The 23117-nt window shown below is 44.9% G+C and overlaps 1 protein-coding gene across 1 annotated transcript in view; it reads left to right on the plus strand.

Moving 5' to 3' along the window:
• The first annotated feature begins 5588 nt into the window (after nt 1-5588).
• The window catches only part of C9orf72 (C9orf72-SMCR8 complex subunit), an 86410-nt gene continuing 68881 nt past the window's right edge, over nt 5589-23117 (plus strand). The window contains exon 1 of the mRNA XM_077475138.1: nt 5589-5709. The gene's annotated coding sequence lies outside the window, so the exon portion shown is untranslated. The remainder of the gene's footprint in view (nt 5710-23117) is intronic.

Below are 23117 nucleotides of genomic sequence, written 5' to 3' on the forward strand. Positions count from 1 at the left end.
AAAAAAAACACAGGTGTTTGACCCTCTGTAACAACGTCCCAATTAAATGAACATACAATAATGAAACAAAGTTATGTGAAAAAAAGAGATATGCAAAATATACACAATAAAAAGTGTATCCCACTATAAAAGAAAGATGTGCAAAAAACAACTGAAAAATATTAGTCCATTAATACAGTAATAAGCAAAGTGACTTGTGCTCTCAAATAGTGTCCGGTGCTATGCAAGGTTAATGTCGTTTGTAGTGCTGGTGATCTTATCCGTGCTCGTAATGAAATTGCACTCACCAGATGGCCTTACTGCGCATCCACAGTATATGCCACTGTGTAGCACTCTAGAACCAGCTGAATGATCTGTAAATTGCTAATGGCATTCCGCCGGGTTACCACATGGAAGAGAAAGGAATGGCCATAGTGTGCTACTGCTTTTAAATTGTTTAGTTATAAAAAAGTTTGGCGATATACTCACATTTTGATGAAAAATTACAGGCAAAGAGTTTAAATGATGCAGGCTCCGGGTAAACAAACATTTACGGCCCTGACCGGAAGTGACTCAAAGACACACTGTAACTCCTGCCTACACGTTTCATCAAGACAGGGAGGGTGCTTTGGGGTTCCCCCCAAAGCACCTTGTCCCCGTATTGATGGGGACAAGGGCCTCATACCCACAATCCTGGCCATAGGTTGTAGGGGTCGGCGGGTGGGGAGCTTATCAGAATCTGGAAGCCCCCTTTAACAAGGGGGCCCCAGATCCTGCCTCCCCCATGTGAATGGGTAGAGGTACATTGTACCCCTACCCATTCACCAAAAAAGTGTCAAAAAAGTAAAAACAACAGGAGACAGATTTTAACCTGTTCCCGACCAGCCGCCGCAGTTGTACTGTGGCAGAATGGCAGGGGCAGGCGAATCAACATCATACTAAGTCGGGCGTGTGGCCGCCTAAGGGGCAGTGACAATCAGATCCCTTTTTGGAAAGAAGATACCCCAAGCTATTTGCTGATAGGCATCACCGAAAACCAATCACCGCCTTTAGGCTAAGGGCGTAAAATGGTGCTTCCTCACGACCTATCACAGTTTCCGAGGACATGAAATGTGTTATCTTGACATGAAATGTCAAGATAACACAAACCCCCCCAAATTACCCTAATTTGGAAAGAAGATACTTCACGCTTTTTGCTGAAAGGCATGTTGTGTCCATGGAATATTTTATATTTTGCCACAAGGACCCCAAAGCACCCTCCCCATGTTGAGGGCAAGCAGCCTGGTATGATTCAGGAGGGGGTGCTCTGTTGTCCCCCCTATCCTGACCTGCCAGGCTGCTTGCTCAAATAAATGCTTGGTATGGATTTTGGGGGGGGGGCTACACCATTTTTTTTTCAATTTTGGCATGGAGTTCCCCTTAAAATCCATGCCAGACCCAAAGGGAATGGACTGGGGGTGGGGACCCATGCAGCTTTTTTCTTAATTCTGTCATAGGGTTCCACTTAACCACTTCAATACATTATATTATATGCTATACTATATTATATACTGTGCACTGCACTATAGTATACCCTGCACTGTATTATATATACTACATTGACTGCACTATATACTCTGAAGTGCAGTATATATACTATACAGACTGCACTATGTACTCTGTAAAAGACTGCACTATGTACTATGTAACTATGACAGAGCAGACTATGAGTTGGTAATAGTAGTGGGTAGATAGGATAATATATAAAAAAGGTAAGTGTATGCTGATCAGAGAGGCAGCCCTGGACCAATCAATAGTTAGCTAATTGCAAGTCAGCTCGAGACTAAAAATATATAAAGATATAGATCTCACCAAATGGAAAGGTATGCCAAATGTATAGTCATCCAGCCAGGTGCTGATCAACATTTAGTGGTTGTAAAGTCAGAGAACTCCTGTAATCCCCTATCTTACAGAATGATATAATGTGCAGTATCTGATTTTTTTTTTTAATTATTGTGCAAAATATCTTATTTTACAGCGCTCATGTGACATGCTGGCACTCTCCTTCCCCATTCCAAGCACTACGGTGGGAGGGCCGAGATTCCCAGCTGATGGCAGCCAGGAGGAGAGGGGCAGGATGTCACTTGAGCACCCAGTGGTGCTGTAAAATAAGTGTTTTGCACAATGATTAAAAATAAAAAAGCAGAGATACTGCACATTATATATTCCTGTAAGACAGGGGATTTCAGGATTTCTCAATAGTAATGTTACAGCTATACCGGCAGGAGGGGTGGGGAGGAGACGGATCACACACAAGAGCTGACAGGCAGGGAGGGAGGGGGAGAGAGGAAAGCAGCAAGATAATGGAGGCACATAACTTGACCACAGTATCAAGGATCAGCAGCTATGATTACTGTGGTCAGCACACTAAAGGGGGCACAGGAACAGGCAGGATCAACAAGGTGACAAGATGACACAGATCATAGAAAGGGACAAGTGACACAGCACAGGCACTAAGCTGTGTATCCTGCTTTAAAGGATCAGGATCATAGTTTTTTTTTTAGCTTATTTTTTTTTTTTTTTAGGGTTACAACTATTTTAAATACATATATTTTTTTAAAATATATTATCCTATCTACCTACTACTATTACCAACTTAGTCTGCTCTATCAACATAGTTATCCCCGCTCTTTTTATATTCAGTGCTGTGCTGTGATCAGAACCCATAGAAAACGATTGTCTTTATAGGTGACTTGCATTCATCCAGTGCAGTAAAACACAGTTTACTGCAGTATGTGTGAACAGGGTCTTCTTACAGGCTGGGGTGAAGGACAGAATGAGCAATACTTGCTTTTTCTATGTGGTCTGCATGTAGGGTCACCACGCGTCCCAGATTGCCGGGACAGTCACACATTTTTCAGGTCTGTCCCGGGTCCTGGGCACCTTCATTCCCAGGACAAAACAGTGTCCTGGAATGTGGGCACTGGAGATGAGGCTGAGGGGCCACCCACTGTGTGTAGGGAACTATTATTTCCCTACACAATACATGTAACTCACACTGAGAAGCCACACGGCCCTGCCCACTCACACCCCCTCTCCGGCTGTAGCACAGCAACTCAGCTATGAGTAAGCGCTGTTTGTAGCGTGAAACGCGTTAGAATTTTGTTCAAAAATCCTTTTTTTTGTTCCCCTTTTGCTGTGATGTTTTGTTCAACTGAGTTTTGCACTTGCATTTTGAAGAAATAGAGGCATCTAATTTTTACACAATCCAGATTGCGGCTATCCAGAGTTTTCGTTCTGTTTCTACACATGTAGCACAGCAACTGTCCCGCTGTATGACACCAGTCACCGCCCGCCACTATCATCCCCGGCCCACCAGACTTCGGTGCCATCCACCCTGGTGTGTGTGTGTCAGTGCACCACAGGCAAGCCCTCTGATTCCACAGTGCTTCCTGAAATGAGCGGCTTCCAGGTAAGCTGCAGCTGCACCCCTTGTGCTATCTAAACATATTTACATATCAGGGGTTCATGTTGGGTTTTGTAATCCTTCACTTTTGGGGGATGTGAACCACCCCCCAAAAGTAAAGGACTACAGGAAATGCGGTCACCCTATCTGCATGTTGACAAGCGATCCTTTGTGTACTAAAACATCTCTCTTTGTAATATCACAAAGTTAAAATAGAAGTGTGTCTTTTTTTTTTTTGTACCATACTTACCTAGGTGGATGCAGTATCGTTCCGATGTTGCATCTGTCCCCCGGCGCCTCAGCACTGAGACCCAAGTGATCAAACACTGCCGATCAGTCGGTTCTCACAGCTCCCGAGCAGAGAGCTGCTGTCAGTCACAGCTCTCTGCTCATCTTCCTCCCCGCTTATTGGAGTGCTGAGCTGTAGAGGGGGCAGAGTGGCTGTCTCAGGCTCTCAGTGGCTCGCTGAAAGGCTGAGCCGGGTGTCAGTCCAGGGATCTGTGCAGATCCCGACTCCGTGGTCGTGATGACGTTGAGCCTGGACCGGCTTCTGTGACTAGGGTTGCCACTTTATCCCTTTAAACCTGAGAACATATGAATTACACAGGTTCTGAGGCTAATTTAATACAGATATTACACCAAGTAAGTTTAATTATCACCTTAATAAGTCACAGAACTTGTGTAATTAACCACTTGCCGACCAGCTGCCATCGTTATACGGCAGCAAGTTGGCATGTTCCCGCAAATCGCCATAGGTGTACATCGGCTCCTTTAAGGAGCCTTAGCAGGCGCACACACCCGCTGTGCGGTGGGGTACCCGATGCGTGTGGCTGCGATGTCCGCCAGCCACTCACGATCGCAGGAACGAGAGCCAGAACAGGCATCTGTCAATGTAAACAGACAGTTCTGACAGGGGCGTTAGAGAGAGATCTGCTGTTCCTAGTGATCAGGAACAGCAATCTCTCTCCTCCTCCAGTCAGTGCCACACCCCACAGTTAAACACCTCCCAGTGAACACATTTAACCCCTTGATCACCCCTAGTGTTAACCCCTTCACTGTCAGTTACATTTATACAGTAATCAGTGGCTATTTTTAGCTTTGATTGCTGTATAAATGTCAATGGTCCCAAAAAAGTGTCAAAAGTGTCAGATCTGTCTGCCGCAATGTTGCAGTCCCGCTTAAAGTGGTTGTAAAGCCTTACAAACCACTTTGACCTACAGGTAAGCCTAGATTAAGGCTTACTTGTAGGTCCAAGAAATATCTCCTAAACCTACACGGTTTAGGGGACATTTACAAAAAGACAGGCACTGCTATCTACGGTGCATGCACCATAGACAGCGGCGCGCAGGCGCACTATCGCCGTTAGCAGAGGCATGCCTCTGCTAACGGCGATATACCGTTAGTGCCAGCTCTGATTGCTGTATAAATGTCAATGGTCCCAAAAATGTGTCAAAAGTGTCAGATCTGTCCACCGCAATGTTGCAGTCCCACTTAAAATGGCAGATCACCTCTATTACTAGTAAAAAAAAAATATTTGACAAAAATATGTAGAATAGATATTGGCCTAGACTGATGAAGACATTTTTTATTTTTATTTTTAAATTGGGATATTTATTATAGAAAAAAGTAAAACAATATTGTTTTTTTTTTTTTTTTTTTAAATTGACGCTCTTTTTTGTTTATGGCGCAAAAAATAAAAAACACAGAGATGATCAAATACTGCTAAAAGAAAGCTCTATTTGTGGGGAAAAAAGGACTTCAAATTTGGGTACAATGTTGCACGACGCAATTGTCAGTTAAAAACTATGCAGTGCTGTATTGCAAAAATGACCAGGTCATTAAGGGGGTAAACCTTCCAGTCTGTAAATAATTAATATGTATTCAGTTTTAAAGGGAGCAAGTTGCAACTCCATCTGTGATGTCTTTAGAGAGTGGACTTCAGCCGCTCTCTGCTGAAAATGGGTCACAGGAGTGCAAAAGAGTGCACTCCTGTGATTCATTTAGCAGTCAAGTACAGCCAAACGAGCTCTGACTATACTTTACCTTTAGGAGGTATGTAACCCTCTATTATTTGTGAATGAACGTCACATGACTATGTAGGTAACTGAGAACGAGGCTTGGATCATGTGAAAACGAGGCTTAGATTACACTACGCTTCTAGTGTGGTTTGTATTCAGGATTCCAGTCTGAAAGGGAGGCTTGGAACGCACGAGTGCAATCTGGAAGTGAGGCTTGTTTAGAGAAGGAAGAAGAATTCTTAGTGCACAGCTTCGGATGTATGTTCGGTACGTGAGTTTGATTGCATGTTTGTTTTATAATAGAAATACTGTAGAAGAACCAAGCTTGGTGGGAGGAGGAAATACTGAAACAGTTTGATGTTATGAATTCCTCTCTAGTGGGGGAATCTAGCAGAGTATTACATGTAAATGAGGGATATATGTTCTTACAACACATACACTATACAATAGTCATGAGATAATTGTATTGGTAGAGGAAGGAATTGATGTAATGTTTTGATAGCTGTGTCTCCCACCTCCTTGCTGTGCAAGTTACATCAATGGTACAATCAAAAGAGAGGTAGGTAGTTAAAGAAAAAGGGTTTGAGCCACGGTTTTGTTGACCGTCCAGCTGTAAGATAACATGACTGCTAGCAATGCACACAGGCACGTTCAGACTAGGATCTGAACCCATGTGGATGAGCCCCGTAAGGGACTGTCACCTGTATGGACATTCCCTGCCCTTCAGCTGTGTGTTTACATACGTGGGACTGCATTGCAGGGAATGCCGTGGCTGCAGATGATTGGCTTCTATAGCTGAACGCTTCCTGGCAGGCGTGCACACATTGGTTCTGATTCCAGTGTAAATGCCTCCGAAGTTCATCCCTGTTGGCCACTAAACGTGTTAGTAAACAGTTTGTGTTGCAGTGTAGAAAAAATTGGACCATAGGTCATGTTCAATAAAGAGGGATTCCACCAAAAAAAAATATTAAAAGCCAGCAGCTATAAATACTACAGCTGCTGACTTTTAATAAATGGACACTCGCCTGTCCCGGGTTCCAGCGATGCCGGCAGCCGAGGCCGATCGATCGCTCGGCTCTCGGCTGCTGCCGCCACCATTCTAGGTGAGGGAATCAGGTTCCCTACTGCGCATGCGCGAGTCGCACCGCGCAATAGGAAATCTCCGCGCTGTCACTGGGACCCGTGTGTGTCCCAGCAGACAGCGCGGCAGGGCAGGAAATGGCGTAGACTCCCGCAGGAGTCTATGCCCGGAAGTGGGTGAAAATACCTGTCTTTGACAGGTATCTCCACCCCCCTCCCCCCTGAAAGGTGTCAATTGTGACACCGGAGGGGGGGAGGGATCCAATCAGCGGAGGTTCCACTTTAGGGTGGAATCCCGCTATAAGTAGCAATGCCACCAAGCATGATCCATTCCAGGTTTGCGCTGGCACTACGTGAAATGCACTGTTGTGGCACAGTACTGCAGGCTTTCAACTAGGGATGCACCGATTTTTACGAGTACTGATACTTTTTTTAGTACTCGCCGATACCAATTACTGATACCTACCGCAACTGTTTTGTTTTCACTTCAGCTGTCAGCAGTGGTACAAAGCATTGAAAAGTTATTTACAAATGAAATAAATAGATTTTTTAATTTTGTGAAATGTGTAAAAATATTCACTAACAAAGCAAAAAATAAAAAGTTTTAATTGTTTATCATTTATAAATAGACGTAAATAAACAAAAAAAAAAAAAGGGAAATAATTAAATGGAGAATAGGGAGTTAAGGTTGATTAGAGTAAAAATGGTTTATAAGGGGTTAAACAGAGGAATATTTGTTCTTCCCTTTGATCTGCAGATGAAAGGATTAAAAAAGAAACAATGTTTCTTTTTATTTTAGTGTTTCAGCGGCTGAGCAATGTTGTTAAGAAACGTTGCCGGCTGCTAAGGATGAGCTCTGGCGTGTTTGCACAGCCCACGTGCAGAGCCCGCCAGAAGGTCCGCGCTGTGCTAATAACAGGCAGTGAGACGTTTTCCAATCTCTGCAGCCGCACATCGAGGCAATGTCTCACTGCCTGTGATTTAGCGCAGCGCCGACTTTCTGGCGGGCTCTGCACGTGGGCTGTGTGAACACGCCGGATTTCATCCTTACTGGCTGCTTTTTTTTTTATTTATTTTTTGACAGCTCCAATTACCAGACTTCTTTAACACTTCAGCTGTCAGCAAGGGAGACCCACTGACAGCTCAAAGAACCGAGCCTGAAAGTATCATTTGCACGAGTACCGATACTTGTGCAAATACTTGGTATTGGTATCAGTGAAACCATACTTTCAACGGTTAAAACAGGCACCCAGGAGGGGACATATTGCCTCGGAGCTGTGGGTCAGATGCCTCTGAAAAGCGAACCACCACAGCTGCACATGTTAACAAGCCCTAAGTCCACATTCACATCGAGCCGTTGCGATGACATGCGATGTGACGTGTCACATCGCCAGCTATTGCTGGCAACGACACCGTCCACATTGGTGCAACGCCGCACCGATTCACAAAAGTAGTTCCTGCACTACTATTGGCAACTTCAGGGACAATTTCAATAGACTTCTGTGCATGAACCTGCACAGATGTCTCTGAAATCGCTCCTGAAGTCGGACTGACGTGCGGGTTTAAAATCGTGTGAGTTTAGCTGCACTTGCATGATTTCAAACCCGTATCAGTGTGAACCTGGCCTAAAAGGTCACAGTACGTTCCATAATCTTTGTACAATCAACTTTAGATTTATCAAACCATGTAATATGAAGACCTACCTAATCTATCCAGACCATTGTACTACATAGTTGTTGGTAGGTCTAAGGCCCTTTTCACTCAAGGCGTACTCCGTCCAGTGAATCCATCTGCTAAGCGGGGGATCTCTCCACTATTTTTTTGCATTGGAGCCTGCAAAGCATTACAACTTTGTGGGTAAAATGCTTTGGATCTTGCAGACTATTCCTGTAGGTCCATGTTGAAGTACAGACCTTCAGTTATAAGACTGGAAGAAGTATCGATGGATTACCAGTGCAGTGATGTCACGGCACGTGTGCTACATCGCTGTCTATTAGTCCCTCTGCTGACTTTGTAGTCTTCTGTTCACAGATGTAAATGCTTGAGGCAGGTGTGCCGGCAGAGCCTTGCATAGCTGAACAAACAAAAAAAAATACAAGATGCTGGGGGAAGAAGAACCTCATGATTTAGTTAAGAAGAGGACCTAAATATGGGTGTAACATGAAACATGGTCAGAAAGATAGAATTACCCATTTATTGCTTGCTGACCGCATATCTCTCCTGCGCCAAGTACCTGATCCAGAAATTTCAGGTAGGGGCTCTGTTATTGGGCACAGCACAAAACCAATCAGCGCCTGCTGGTCAATGGATGTCCTCCACCACCGTGCCGATTGGAGAGGAGAGAAAAGAACAGAACTCTGTCTGTGTAAACAAGGCAGAGCTCTGTTCTGTGAGTAGGGATGTGATGGATATTCTTTCTTTGAAAAGCAGGGAATAAAACCTCAGACCCCCTAGTAAAAATAGCACACATAGGGGGTTATTTACTAAAGGCAAATCCACTTTGCACTACAAGTGCACTTGGAAGTACAGTCGCTGTAGATCCAAGGGGGACATGCAAGGAAAATAAACAGCATTTTAGCTTGCACATGATTGAGTGATAAAATCAGCAGAGCTTCCCCTCATTTCAGATCTTCCCCTCAGATTTACAGTGACTGCACTCCTTAACTACTTCAAAGATGCTGCTTGCAGGACTTTTTCTAACGTCCCGCAAACGCACCGCCTCAGTGTGAAGGCACTCAGGCTTTCACACTGGGACTACAGGGAGGCGTTTTACAGGTGCTATTTTTTTTAGCGCCTGAAAAACCCTGAAAGGGGTCTTAGTCGCTGGTCGCCACCATTGCTAGTATAAAAAGTGAATCCCAGTATATATCCCATCCCATAGTTTGTAGATGCTATAAATTTTGAGCAAACCAATCAATAAATGCTTATTGCAATTTTTTTCTTACCAAAAACATGTAGCAGAATACATATTGGCCTAAAGTTATAAAGAAATTTAGATTCTTGTTTGAAAATTTTTTATTGGATATGTTTTATTGCAGAAGGTGAAAAAATATTATTATTATTTTTATTTTATTTTTTTCAAAGTTGTCTCTCTTTTTTTAGATTATAGTGCAAAAAATAAAAAATAAAACACAGTGGTGATCAAATACCACCAAAAGAAAGCTCTATTTGTGGGAAAAAAGGATATAAATGTAACCACTTGCTTACTGGGCACTTAAACCCCCCTCCTATCCAGACCAATTTCAGCTTTTAGTAATGATGCACTTTGAATAACAGTTGCGCGGTCATACAACACTGTACCCCCCCCCCCCCCCCCAAGTACTTACTCGAGTCCTGTATCGATCCAATGTTGTGCATGTCTGCAGGACCTCCTTTTTTCACTCCCTCACAGGCTTGGCTGAGAGCAGCAGGAGCAATTAGCCCCCACCACTATCAGTCAGATTCAATGATGAGAAGGCAAGGCTGAGTTGTGCTATGTGTGTGTGTGTGTGTGTCACAGCCCAGCTCAAGTTTGAGCCCACACATGTGTCACAATAGATAGCGGCTTCCTATGGTGGTACATGCAAAAAAGGAGGAATAGTCTCCTGGCAGAACAAAACTGCTAAACTCTACTAAAACAGCTTTTTTCAATCGTCTTTTTTTTTTCTTCATGTACTGATAAAAAATAAAATTGCTAATGCTCTAGTGTAAACAAGTCATTACTGTTTAACCGTACAACAAGGGTGCTCAACCCGTGACTCGTGGCCCTCAGAGCCCTCTGTTGTGGCTAGGGCCGAAACAACTAATCGATTAATTGACAACTGATCGATTACTGTTTTCATAATCGATTAATCGGCCAGTAACATAATGGGGTTAAAAAAACTAAAATGAGCCCTTCTGTAGTACAAAAAGAGCAAATAATCGCTACTGTAAATAATACTTTCACTTTTCCATAGTAAAAAAATTAACCCCTTACAGTAGCGATTTGCTCTTTTTGTACTATAAAGGGTTAATTTTTTTTTTTTTTTTTTTAACCCCATTATTTTACCGTCTTAGGCCTGGTTCACACCTATGTGTTTTTTGCAGAAACACTCAACAGTTCATTTAGCATGGTTTACGTTGGGACATGTTCACATCTATGCTTTTTTTCTTCAGCTGCTGCGTATTTGGAAAGGGTCAGAGACTTTTTTTCAACACAAAACTGTGCTTTTTTTGGTTCAATATACTTTAAGGCTCGGTTCACACGGGCGACTTGTCCAGGCGACTTCGCCGCCTGACAAGTCGCGCCCCGTTCTGTACTATGGAACCGTTCTAATAGGAGCGACTCAAGTCGCTCCAACTTAGAAAAAAGGTTCCTGTACTACTTTGGGGCGACTTCAGGCGACTTGCATTGACTTCTATACAGAAGTCGTTTTGCAAGTCGCCGCTGATCGTGTGCAGGTCGCGGCGCTGCAAGTCGTGCCGCCCCTGTGTGAACCGAGCCTAATGGAAAAGCTACAGAAAAGCATGTAGTGTGTTTTTGCAGCAATTTGTGTTTTTTTTTTTTTTTTTTCTTTTTATCTGCCCAACAACAAATTGGCCATAAAAAAAAAAAAAAAAAAAATCAAAACACAGCAAAAAGCACTGCAGAAACAGATCAAAAGCGAACTGCATAGATGTGGCCTTATGCTGGCCACATGGATCAATTTTCAGACAAGAATATTCATACGAAAAATATCTGTACATTTGCTAAATGAAATAATGTTTGAAAATGTCACTTGTTTTAAATGTTGTTTTAAAATGAATGTACCGTATATACTCGAGTATAGGCCGACCCGAATATAAGCCGAGGCCCCCAATTTACCCCCAAAAAAACTGGAAAACTTATTGACTCGTGTATAAGCCGAGGGTGAGACATGGCTGTCCATCCCTGTGTGTGTGTCCGTCCATCCCTGTGTGTCCATCCATCCCTGTGTGTGTGTCCGTCCATCCATCCCTGTGTGTGTATCCATCCATCCATCCATCCATCCCTGTGTGTGTGTGTGTGTGTGTGTATTCATCCATCCATCCATCCCTGTGTGTGTGTGTGTGTGTGTGTGTGTGTGTGTGTGTATCCATCCATCCATCCATCCCTGTGTGTGTGTGTGTATCCATCCATCCATCCATCCCTGTGTGTGTGTGTGTGTGTGTGTCCGTGCAGCCTTGTGTGTGTGTGTGTGTGTGTGTGTGTGTGTGTCCGTGCAGCCTTGTGTGTGTGTCCAGCCTACCTGTGTCCCAAGCCTCCGTCCCGAGCCGCCGTCGTCCCGAGCCTCCTCCGACCCGTGCCGTGCCTCCTCCGTCCCGTGCCTCCTCCGTCCCGTGCCGTGCCTCCTCCTTCCCGTGCCTCCTCCGTCCCGTGCCGTGCCTCCTCCTTCCCGTGCCTCCTCCGTCCCGTGCCGTGCCGATGGATCGCCGCTCTTCTCGGCGGCCATTCTACAATTCAAAATTCCGCCTCCGCCTGTGATAGGCGGAACACTCAATTTCCCAGCAGCCTGTGTTCCGCCTATCACGGACATCCTCTCATACTCGTCCGTAGTATGAGAATGAGCGGATGTCCGTGATAGGTGGAACACTGACTGCTGGGAAATTCAGTGTTCCGCCTATCACAGGCGGAGGCGGAGAAGGAGGCGCGGCTTTTAAATTTTAATGTCCGCCGTCTGTCTGCTCGATACGCTGATCGAGCAGTCAGACAGCGGTGACTCGAGTATAAGCCGAGGGGGCACTTTCAGCCTCAAAAAAGAGGCTGAAAATCTCGGCTTATACTCGAGTATATACGGTAATTTCTAAACGAAAACCACATACACTGAAAGCGCGGACCTGCTTTGCCGGGACTACGCCTATTGACGTCGTCCCGTGCATGAGCGGCCTGCACGCCCCCTGAGGGGCGCGCACGGTGCGCTCTGTGATCAGCGAGTCTATGAGACTCGCCTAATCACAGATCGGAGCAAGGGGTCGATCCCGACCCCTTACCACGTGATCAGCTGTCAGCCAATGACAGCTGATCATGTGATCACAACAGAGCCGGTAATCGGCTATTTTTCCACCCATGTGCCACCCATCAGTACCACCCATCAGTGCCCATAGTGCCACCCATCAGTGCCCACAGTGCCACCTATCAGTGCCCACAATCTGCCTCAACAACAGTGCTGCACCTCATATGCCACATATCCGTGCCCATCAGTGCCATCTATCAGTGCCACCCATCAGTGCCCAGCAGTGCCACCTATCAGAGCCACCTATCAGTGCCCATCAGTCCCATCTATCAGTGGTACCTATCCATGCCCATCCGTGCCACCCATCCATGCCATCTTATCTGTGCCCATCTTTGCCCATCAGTGCTGCCTTATTTGTGCCTATCAGTACCGCTTTATCTGTGCCTATCGGTGCCACCTTAACAGTGCCTATCAGTGCTCACCAGTGCAGCCTATCAGTGCCCACCAGTGCCGCCTCATCGGCGCATTTCAATGAAGGAGAAAAATTACCTGTTTGCAAAATTTTATAACAAACTATTAAACATGATTTTTTTTTTTTGCATTTATTATGTTTGTTTAGTAAAAAATAAAACTCTAAGCTGTAATTAAATACCACCAAAAGAAAGCTCTATTTGTGGGGAAAAAAATTATAAAAATTTCATTTGGGTACGGTGTTGTATGACCGCGCAATTGTCATTCAAAGTGCATCAGCGCTGAAAGCTGAAAATTGGTCTGGGCAGGAGGGGGGTTTAAGTGCCCAGTAAGCAAGTGGTTAAATTAAAAAAAATAAAAATAAATTGATCTCTGAGTCTGATGATATTTACCAGATTCAACCTCTAATAGTATATACAGTATATCTCCTCTTATAGTATATACTGTGTATATCTCTTATGTCTGTTATTCTCAGAGTGGATTAGATATGTTTTTTAATATTTACCACTGCATAGAGATATTTAACCCTTTCATGACTAAGCCTATTTTTGGCATTTGGTGTTTACAAGTTAAAATCCATATTTTTTGCTAGAAAATTACTTGGAACCCCCAAACATTATATATATATTTTTTAGCAGAGACTCTAGAGAATAAAACGGCGATTGTTGCAATATTTTATGTCACACGGTATTTGCGCAGCAGTGTTTTAAACGCAACTTTTTGGGAAAAGGGACACTTTCATGAATAAAAAAAAAACAGTAAAATTAGCCCAATTTTTTTGCATAATGTGAAAGATAATGTTACCCCGAGTAAATAGATGCCAAACATGTCCACTTTATAATTGCACGCACTTGTGGATTCACGACAAAGTACGGTACCTAAAAATCTCAATAGGCGACGGTTTCAATTTTTTTTACGGTTACCAGGTTGGCGTTACAGAGGAGGTCTAGTGCTAGAATTATTGCTCTCGCTCTGACGATCGCGGCGATACCTCACATGTGTGATTTGAACACCGTTTACATATACGCGGGCGCGACTTCCGTATGCGTTTTCTTTGCGGGGACGTTTTTAAAAAAAATAAATAAAAATTTGATTACTTTTATTGCTGTCACAAGGAATGTAAACATCCCTTGTGACAGTAATAGGTGGTGACAGGTACTCTTTATGGAGGGATCGGGGGTCTAAAAGACCCCCCACCCCTCCTTTACACTTCAATGTATTCAGATCGCCGAAAACGGCGATTCTGAATACCGTATATCTTTTTAAAACCGACGCCATTGGCAGCCGAGTAAACGGGAAGTGACGTCATGATGTCGCTTCCGTGTTTACTATGAGGAGACTGGAACTAAGCCGATTACGGCTTCGTTCCAGTTCCTCCCCAGCAGGCGGAGGCAGCGGAACTTGAATCGGTGCTCCCGACCTAGTTGTGGGCCTTGACTTCAAACTAGGGAAGCGTACTTCTATTATATCCTGCAGGTTCACTGTGAAAGCATCCTTAGCTCAGGACAGTAAGGGCTTGATTGCATTTGCGGTTTTGGGGGCAGTAAAATCCCATAGTTAAGACGTGTTTTTACTACACCCCCAACCACTAATGTAGAGTTGGGGGTCACAATGGTGACCCCCACCCCATTCACCAGGGGGCCCTGGTCACATTCTGCTCTACACTTGGACAGAAGGGGGGGGGCAAATACAGAATCCCCTCCATTTTCCTCCTGCATCCGCTGAAAGCCATCTTCTCTTCTCTCTCCTGCCGACATTCAGTGGCTGTAGGAGGAAAATGTTCATTATGTTGTAGAAAATAGAAAATGTGAAATTCTGAGGAAATAATAAACAACATGGGGGGAGGGGGGGGGGGTGACTGCGTACCACTTTAAGCTGGCCATTCAGTATGCAAAATTTACTCCATGGGTAGAAGTTTTTGAAAGTACTTCTCGGCTATGCAGGGTGAGTGGTCCTAGTGTGGTCCAGTTGGAGAGGAGAAAACAGATTTACAGTTCTTTCAGGATTGGCAAGTCCTCATGTGGGACCTGGAATTTGGAGTCTCGGAGAGACTTTAGATTACAAAGAGCTTCTAACCCCAACTACGGTGACTGGGCTTCTGAAGCCTACAGGCTAGGCCTGAAGGGAGCAGGTGACCCTGAGATGAAGTATGGAACAGCAACAGTTGCAAAAGGGCTGTAGGCTGTTGATCAGCTGCTGCTGGGCTCTTGCAACTTTTTTGGACCCCTGGAACATGCAGGACTTCAAAAACCCTGTTGTTTTTTCAAGGGATGCGTGTTACTGGCAGAGAGCTGTCATTTTTTTTTTTTTGTATACCACAGTCTATGGACTGTCTATGTTGCCTAATGCTGACCAGAAGTTATTTCTGTTTTGCCTGTTTTGCTTTTGCAAACACAGCTGGCTGGTGATCCCCATATTAAAACAGAATAAAGTCCTTGTGTACAAGACCTTAAATCAGCTGCTAGCTACTAATTGCTAGATAATTGGTCATACTGTTTCTACAAATGTAGAGACATAGTGCTTTTGAGGTCAGTCACAAGGGTTACCCTCACAGGGTTTTTCAGCACCCCTCTTCTATAGTCACAACAAAACACTTATACATATATTTTTAGATGTATAGCTTTTCATCACAAGATCCCCAAATAATCTTATGAAATCTACACATTTAAAAATTATTTCAATCAAATTTTCTCAAATCGCCTTTCAGGACAACCTTGGAGAGAGCGTAGCTCCACCTTCTTCTCAGGAAACACATGCAGTCTTTAAAAAAACCCTCCTCTTCCACCATGGCCTCAGTTATTGTGTTTCCTTGAGGAGTGTCAGGCTTACGTTTTTGTTTGTTGTCTTGCTATGACCAGCCAGCACCCCCCCCCCCCCAGGGGTGGGTGATATTCTGGTGTCGCCTGTCTCTCCACCTCAGGGGAGCTAGGACCCTCAGATGGCTAATGTCATGGTGCCCGGATTCCGCTTGTGGAAACTTATCCCGGAAATGGCTCTGCTAGTCAGGCTGGTGTCACTTCCCGTGATGCGGTTCCCTGAGGGGGCATGGCGCTCTTGGTTCCGAGCACCTGGAGTGCAGAGACAAGGGGACCGGTCAGGTGACCGGTGCCTCCGCGGCTGCTGGGAAAATTTTTAAAGCTGTGAGTTTTTTCGTTCTGGTTGCTGTTTTTTTCTCTACAACATGGCAGATGCAATCGCCCCTAGCACTGGTCAAGCCCAGGTAAGAGGGGTACAGGGGTGCCTTTTTTTCTGTACTTTATGGGCTCTACTTGTGGCTGTTGGTGTTCCTCCCTGACGGGAGCCTTTGGCTGCAGGGTCAGAGGTTACTTTTCTTGGACCCTGCAGTGTGGACTGGGTGCCTCATTAGTTTTCTGGGTGTTCTGTCTCTGCTCTGGCTTGGTGGTGGTTTTACTAGTATGGGACACGGTTTAGTTTAAACTGTCATGTCGTTACAGGAAAAAGCGTTAGGAAAAACTAAACATGTTAATCCACCAAGCCAGAGGAAATGTCCTTCTTGCAAGAACCCCCTTAGAGACTCATGGCAAATGGCGATGTGCAGAGCTTGTATCAAAGATCTGGTGGAGGAGGAAACGTCCCAGCAATACAAGGACCTGTTCTCTGTTAAAGAACTTACAAACTCGCTGAGTTCTGTTAGGTCCATTTTGATACAGAACCCAGCAGTTCAGGTTGAGCCCCAGAATCTACCACCTAGTCCAAAGGCATCCTTATCCAGACCCCAGAGGAGACTGAGGACTCAGGTGACGAAGGGGGAAGTACTCTTTTCTCACTCAGAGATTCAGAGGAGGAGGAAGAGGAAGATGATAGCAGAACCTCTCGGTACAAGCTATCCCTAGAGGAGGTGGATGACCTATTAAGAGCAATCTACACTACTCTTGAAATCCAGGAAGAAAAAGTACAACTGTCAGTTCACGACAAAATGTACCAGGGTATGGACGAAGCAAAACACAGGGTGTTTCCAGTCCATAGTGTCCTTTCGGAGTCGGTCAAAAAAGAATGGAGGGATCCAGAGAGGGCCCCTTTTTTCTCCAAGTCCCTTAGGAGAAGGTTCCCTTTTGAGGATAAAGACTCTGAAGTGTGGAATAAGAAACTTCGGGTAGATGCGGCTTTCTTGCAGGTTTCTAGACGCACGGACTTAGCCTTTGAGGATATGATGGGGGTTTTGAAGGACCCGATGGATAAAAAGGCAGACTCCATCCTTAAAAAAGCTTGGGATGCAACAACGTCTTAAACCTGCTATGGCTTCCATGGTGGTGGCAAGGAACCTGGAGTGCTGGGTGGAAAAACTGAAAAGCCATGTAGAAGCAGGCACATCCTGGAAAGATCCTTTCCCCGAATTTTAAATGCCATCAAGTATATGGCCCATGCTTCAGCTGTGTCAGTTAAATTGTCAGCAAGGACAGCCAACAAGAAAAAGGCTTTTCCTGCCAAAAAGAAGCACCCGATTAAGAAGAAATTTCATACTCTTCAACAGCCCCACAAGAGTAAGGAGCAGGACCGTAGGAGCCGATGGGGCTCCCAGAGGGGTAAGGGTAGGGGAGGAGTTCTCTTCAGATCTCCCCCCAGACCAGCCCTCTCAAAGTGGCGGGGAGATTGTCAGCTTTTCACCTACAGTGGGACGTGACATCTCCAAGGCTGTTCGTGAAAAGCAATATAAATCGGGGTTACAGGCTGGAATTTTAAGAGCCACCCCCGAGCAGATTTTAAGTGACAGCCCTACCGAGAGATCAGGAAAAAGCTTCTGCAATGATGAGCCTACTACAGGATCTGATTCAGCAAGAAGTGATCATCCAGGTCCCAAAAAATCAGGAGGGCAGGGGCTTCTACTCCCATATTTTCCTGGTGAAGAAGCCCTCATTGAAGTACTGTCTGATCTTGAACAAATAAATACGGTACAAACACTTCAGGATGGATACGATTTTTTTTTTATTACAAAATTGCTGACCCCAAGTTGTTTCATGGCATCCCTGGATTTGAGAGATGCTTATCTTCATTTGCTGATAAATCGGGCTTCTCAACAGTTTCTACGCCTGGCAGTGGATCTGGGGAATCGGTATGGCACCTCCAATTCAGGGCTCTGCTGTTCGGACTCTCATCCTCCCCCAGGATCTTTACAAAGATTATGGCGGAAGCTCTGGAACCTCTGAAGTTGAAGGGGATTTCAGTCATGTCTTACCTGGACGACCTATTGTTTTTCGCAGACTCCAAGAAACGGGTCCGAGCAAATCTCCAGGCGTCCAGGTCTCACCTCAAGAGTCTGGGGTGGTTCCTGAATTTGGAAAAATCTAGTCGGGAACCCTCACAGGAGATGAAGTTTCTGGGTTATACCATAAACTCGTGCTCCAGAAAGTTTTTCTTCCGCAGGAAAAGGGAAAGAAGATCCAATCAGCAGTGAAAGAAGTTCAGAATAACAGCGCAATATCGGTCAGGTCAGCTATGGCAGTGTTAGGTCTGCTTACAGTGTCGATTCCTGCCATTCAATGGGCCAGATTGCACTCCAGACCCCTTCAATTAAATATTCTGCGCAGTTGGTCCTGCTAGGCACCACTAGAGAAGCAGATAAAAATGTCCCCAAAAGTAAAAAGGGCTCTCTGGTGGTGGAGAAATCCATCCAATCTAACAAAAGGCTTTTCTGGGATCTTTCCCATGGACAAGTGGCTAACAACTGATACAAGTGCCTGGGGCTGGGGAGCCCACCTCCTGAAACGGAGTGGAGTCTGAATCAGGAGGTCTTCCTGATGATTTTGAAAGCTTGGGGACAACCGCAAATAGACCTTTTTGCCAACCAACAAAATTCAAAAGTAGGCAAATTCTTTTCTCTCCATGAGAGGACCAAGCAGTAGGCATAGACTTATTGCCCACCCTTGGCATTACCAGCTGCGATACGCCCCCCCCCCTTTCCTCCCTTCTGGCCAAAGAGGCCCTAGTTCGCGGTCCTATTAAATCTAGCCACGGAGCCCCATGGAAGTTACCGTCCAGGAAAGATCTTCTATAATGGTGGCAGTAAACCAATCCGGAAGTGGACTATTTTCAATTAACTGCTTGGTTTCTGAAGAAGACCTCTTAAAAGCAAAGGGACTTTCTGATACGGTATCTATCAGAAAAGAGGTTACGCAGGCTATATACATGAAAGTTTGGAAAAAGTTTAACTCCTGGTGTGCGCCTAAGGGCCTCTAAGTCAGGAGTGTAGTGTCTGTCCTTGAATTTCTCCATGTAGGAATGGAGAAGGGTCCGGCAGCCAGCACCCTGAAGACTCAGGTGGAGACTTTATCCGTTTTCTTTGAAAATACATTATCAAAAGAAGTTTTAATTTCTAGATTTTTCAGGGCTCTCGCACGAAGTAGGCCAGTAGCCCTTAATGATTTTCCCAGCTGGGATTTGTCCATTGTTTTGCAGGGTCTCTCGGGAGCCCTGTTTGAACCCTTTAATAGAATTGTCATTACAGAATTTGATTCTCAAAACAATTTTTCTGGTGGCCATCACCTCGGCAAGAAGAATCATTGAGCTTCAAGCTCTGGCAGTTACAGAACCTTTCCTGAAAGTTTTTGCAGACAGAGTGGTCCTTCAAACGGACCCAGCGTTTCTTCCTAAAGTGTCCTCGACCTTCCACGGATCACAAGAAATAATCCTGCCCACTTTCTCTGCAACTCCGGCTAATCCAGGGGAAGAGGCCTTCCACACACTAGATGTGAGATGTGAGAAGATGTTTGTTACAGTTTACCAAAGTGAACAAAGAATTTAGAAAGTCAAATGCCCTGTTTGTGGTTTTCTCTGGCCCACGCAGGGGAGAGAAAGCCTCTAAGCCCTTGTACACACGGGCCGGAGATTCCGACGGAATGTGTCCTGTCGGACCGTTTTGTCGGATATTCCGACTGTGTGTGGTCTCCATCGGACTGTTTCCATGGGAATATCCGACGGACCAACTTTTCCAACTTGCCGGTAAAATTTTCCGACAAAATGCTCCGATCGGACATACTCCGATCATGTGTAGCCCAGTCCAACGGACAAAGTACCAGGCATGCTCAGATCAAATTCCTAGACCAAAGTTACTAGCCTGAACGTAGTCCCGTCGTAACGAAATAACATCATCACATTATGTACAATCGGATTTTCCGACAACTTAGTCCGACCGTGTGTATTAATTAATCCGTCGGAATTACTCCGACGGATTTGGTTGTCGGAATCTCCGACCGTGTGTACAAGGGCTAAGAGTACGCTGGGCAGATGGCTTAAATTGGCAATCACAGAAACCTATAAAGCAAAAGGAGAAATGCCTCCCTCAGGTATTGCTGCTCATTCCACAAGATGTACGGCAGTTTCCTGGGCTGAAAGGGCCGATGCTATGCCTGAACAGATCTGTAAGGCTGCTACTTGGTCCAATTGTTCGATGTTTCTCTGACATTACCGATTTGGATTTAATGTCCGCTGCAGATCAAGCCTTCGGCAGGAAGGTGTTGCAGGCAGTAGTCCTGCCCTAGGGTAAGTTTCTCGGTTATCCTCTCCAAGGTTGTCCTGAAAGGTGATTTGAGAAAGGCATAGTTAGACTTACCGGTGACAGTATTTCTAAGAGCCTTTCAGGACAACCGTTACTTCTCTCCCTCCCTCCCTCTTAAATCTTAGAAGTGGTGTTAAGTGTCTATCATGGTTGTGTGGTGGTTTTCTGTGCTTTGTTTTCCAGTTGTCGGAGACCACAATAATTGAGGCCATGGTGGAAGAGGAGGGGTTTTTAAAGACTGCATGTGTTTCCTGAGAAGAAGGTGGAGCTATGCGCTCTCCAAGGTTGTCCTGAAAGGCCCTTGTACACACGGTCGTAGATTCCGACAACCAAATCCGTCGGAGTAATTCCGACGGATTAATTCTGGAAGAGGTCTGGAAGTGATGTTGCATACACACGGTCGGACTCAGTTGTCGGAAAATCCGATTGTACATAATGTGATGACGTTATTTCGTTACAACGGGACTGTGTTCAGGCTAGTAGCCAATAGCTTTGGTCTAGGAATTTGATCTGAGCATGCGTGGCACTTTGTCCGTCGGAGTAGGCTACACATGATGAGTATGTCCGATAGGAGCATTTTCTTGGAAAATTTTACCGGCAAGTTGGAAAACTTGGTCCGTCAGATATTCAGACGGAAACAGTCCGATGCAGACCACGCACAGTCGGAATATCCGACAAAACAGTCCGATAGGACACATTCCGTCGGAATCTCCGACCGTGTGTACAAGGGCTTAGAAATACCGTCACCGGTAAGTCTAACTATGCCTTTTATGTTAAAATCAATTCTGAAATGTTAGTTGTTGGGTTTACATATGCTTTAAAACTCGTAGACATAAACACTTATGTGCTTTTTTATTTATTGCAAGAATGTTATTTATGTTTAACACCAGAGTGGTTGTGGAGGCTTAGCTCTGCGTCCTGCTTTGTGACTGTGTTTTCTTTTGTTGTTTTCTGAGTACTCTTATGTAATATATTTTCAAGTAAAGTGCTGCAAAATAACGTCAAAAATGCTTTTGTACCTGACACTGACATTTTACAGCAAGGTCATCATTACCTACAATTCAGTACACCAAAAGCTTATTCATAAACTTTTTTTTTTTATTTTTTTTTTATATAGAGAAGTCGTGTCACATATTACACATTTTCAGAACAAGGCTTATTTTCAGAGGAAAGTTATAAAGCAGTGTAAAAAGCTTTTCCAATATGGCAAAAAAAATAAAAAAATAAGCAAATGTGTTACAGAACAAGTCAGCAGTCTTACACTTGTGTGATTGCGTGTTAACCCGACTGCATTAAAGTGGATATAAACCCTCAAGTATACCCAGTGAAGTGAACAGCCTCAGATGATACACAGAGATGAAACAAATCTCCCTACATTTACATGTATATCTGCGGTCTTCAACTTGATATATTCTTTAGAATTCTTACATCGGGTTAGAATTTTCACTTGCTCATTCAGCACTGGGAATGGATTTTTGGCTTAAGCCTGGTACAGACGATCAGATTGTTGGCCAACAAAACGTCAGACTTGTCCGAAGGGTGTGTGCCAGGAACTTGTCTTTCATACAAACGGTATACAACTGTCGGCCAACAAACATAGTGACATACTGTAAAGAATTTCAGCTCTTGAACGCCACCCTTTGGGCACCTTCTGCTCATGTCATGTTTGGTGAGCATTGATTCTGAGCATGCGTGTTTGTACTTTCAACTTTTGTGTGACAGACTTGTGTACACACAATAGGAAACTCTGACAACAGACCATTGTCCGCCAAAAATTTACTAGCCTCCCATCCAACATTTGTTGGCGGAAAGTTGGACAACAGTTGCCTGATGGAACGCAAGGTCTCATGGGACTTGTAGTTCCATACACTAGCTGGAGGGCCATCCACAGCTGGAGGGCCAAGGTTGCCTACCCCTGCACTAACAGGTTTTCTTCCAAGATTGCCCTGTATTTGGCTTCATCCATCTTTCCCTGTCCCTGTTGAGGAAAAGCATCCCCACAACATGATGCTGCCATCACCATGTTTCACAGTGGGATGGTGTGTTCAGGGTGGTGTTCAGGGTGATGTGCAGTGTTAGTTTTCTGCCACACATAGACCCCTTTCACACCAAGGGCGTTTTGCAAGCGCTATAGCGTTAGAAAAGGCACCTGCAATCCGCCCTAAAACAGCTGCACCATTGTCTGTAGTGTGAAAGCTTTCACACTGCAGCGGTGCGCTGGCAGGACATCAGGAAAAGTCCTGCCAGCAGCTTCTTTGAAGCGGTGAAGGAGCGGTGTGTTTACCGCTCCTCCACCGCTGCTCCCCATTGAAATCAATGGGGCAGCGCTGTATTACCGCCGGCAAAACGCCGCTATTGCGGCGGTTTTAACCTTTTCTCGGCTGCTAGCGGGGGGTAAAAGCGCCCCGCTAGCGGCCGAAATGCAGCGCAAATCCGACGGTAAAGTGTTTTACCGGCGACGCTATGGGTGGCGTGGTGTGAAAGGGGTCATAATGTTTTGCTTTTAGGCCAAAATTTGGTCTCATCTGACCAGAGCACCTTCTTCCACAGGTTTGCTGTGTCCCCCACATGGCTTCTCGCAAGCTGTAAACGGGAATTCTTATGCCTTTCTTTCAACAATGACTTTCTTCTTGCCACTCTTCTATAAAGGCCAGATTTGTGGAGTGCACGGCTAATAGTTA

Source organism: Lithobates pipiens, unplaced genomic scaffold (assembly GCF_037356315.1).
Source record: "Lithobates pipiens isolate NorthernLeopardFrog02 unplaced genomic scaffold, aLitPip1_a1.2 Scaffold_13, whole genome shotgun sequence".
Taxonomy (NCBI): Eukaryota; Metazoa; Chordata; class Amphibia; order Anura; family Ranidae; genus Lithobates; species Lithobates pipiens.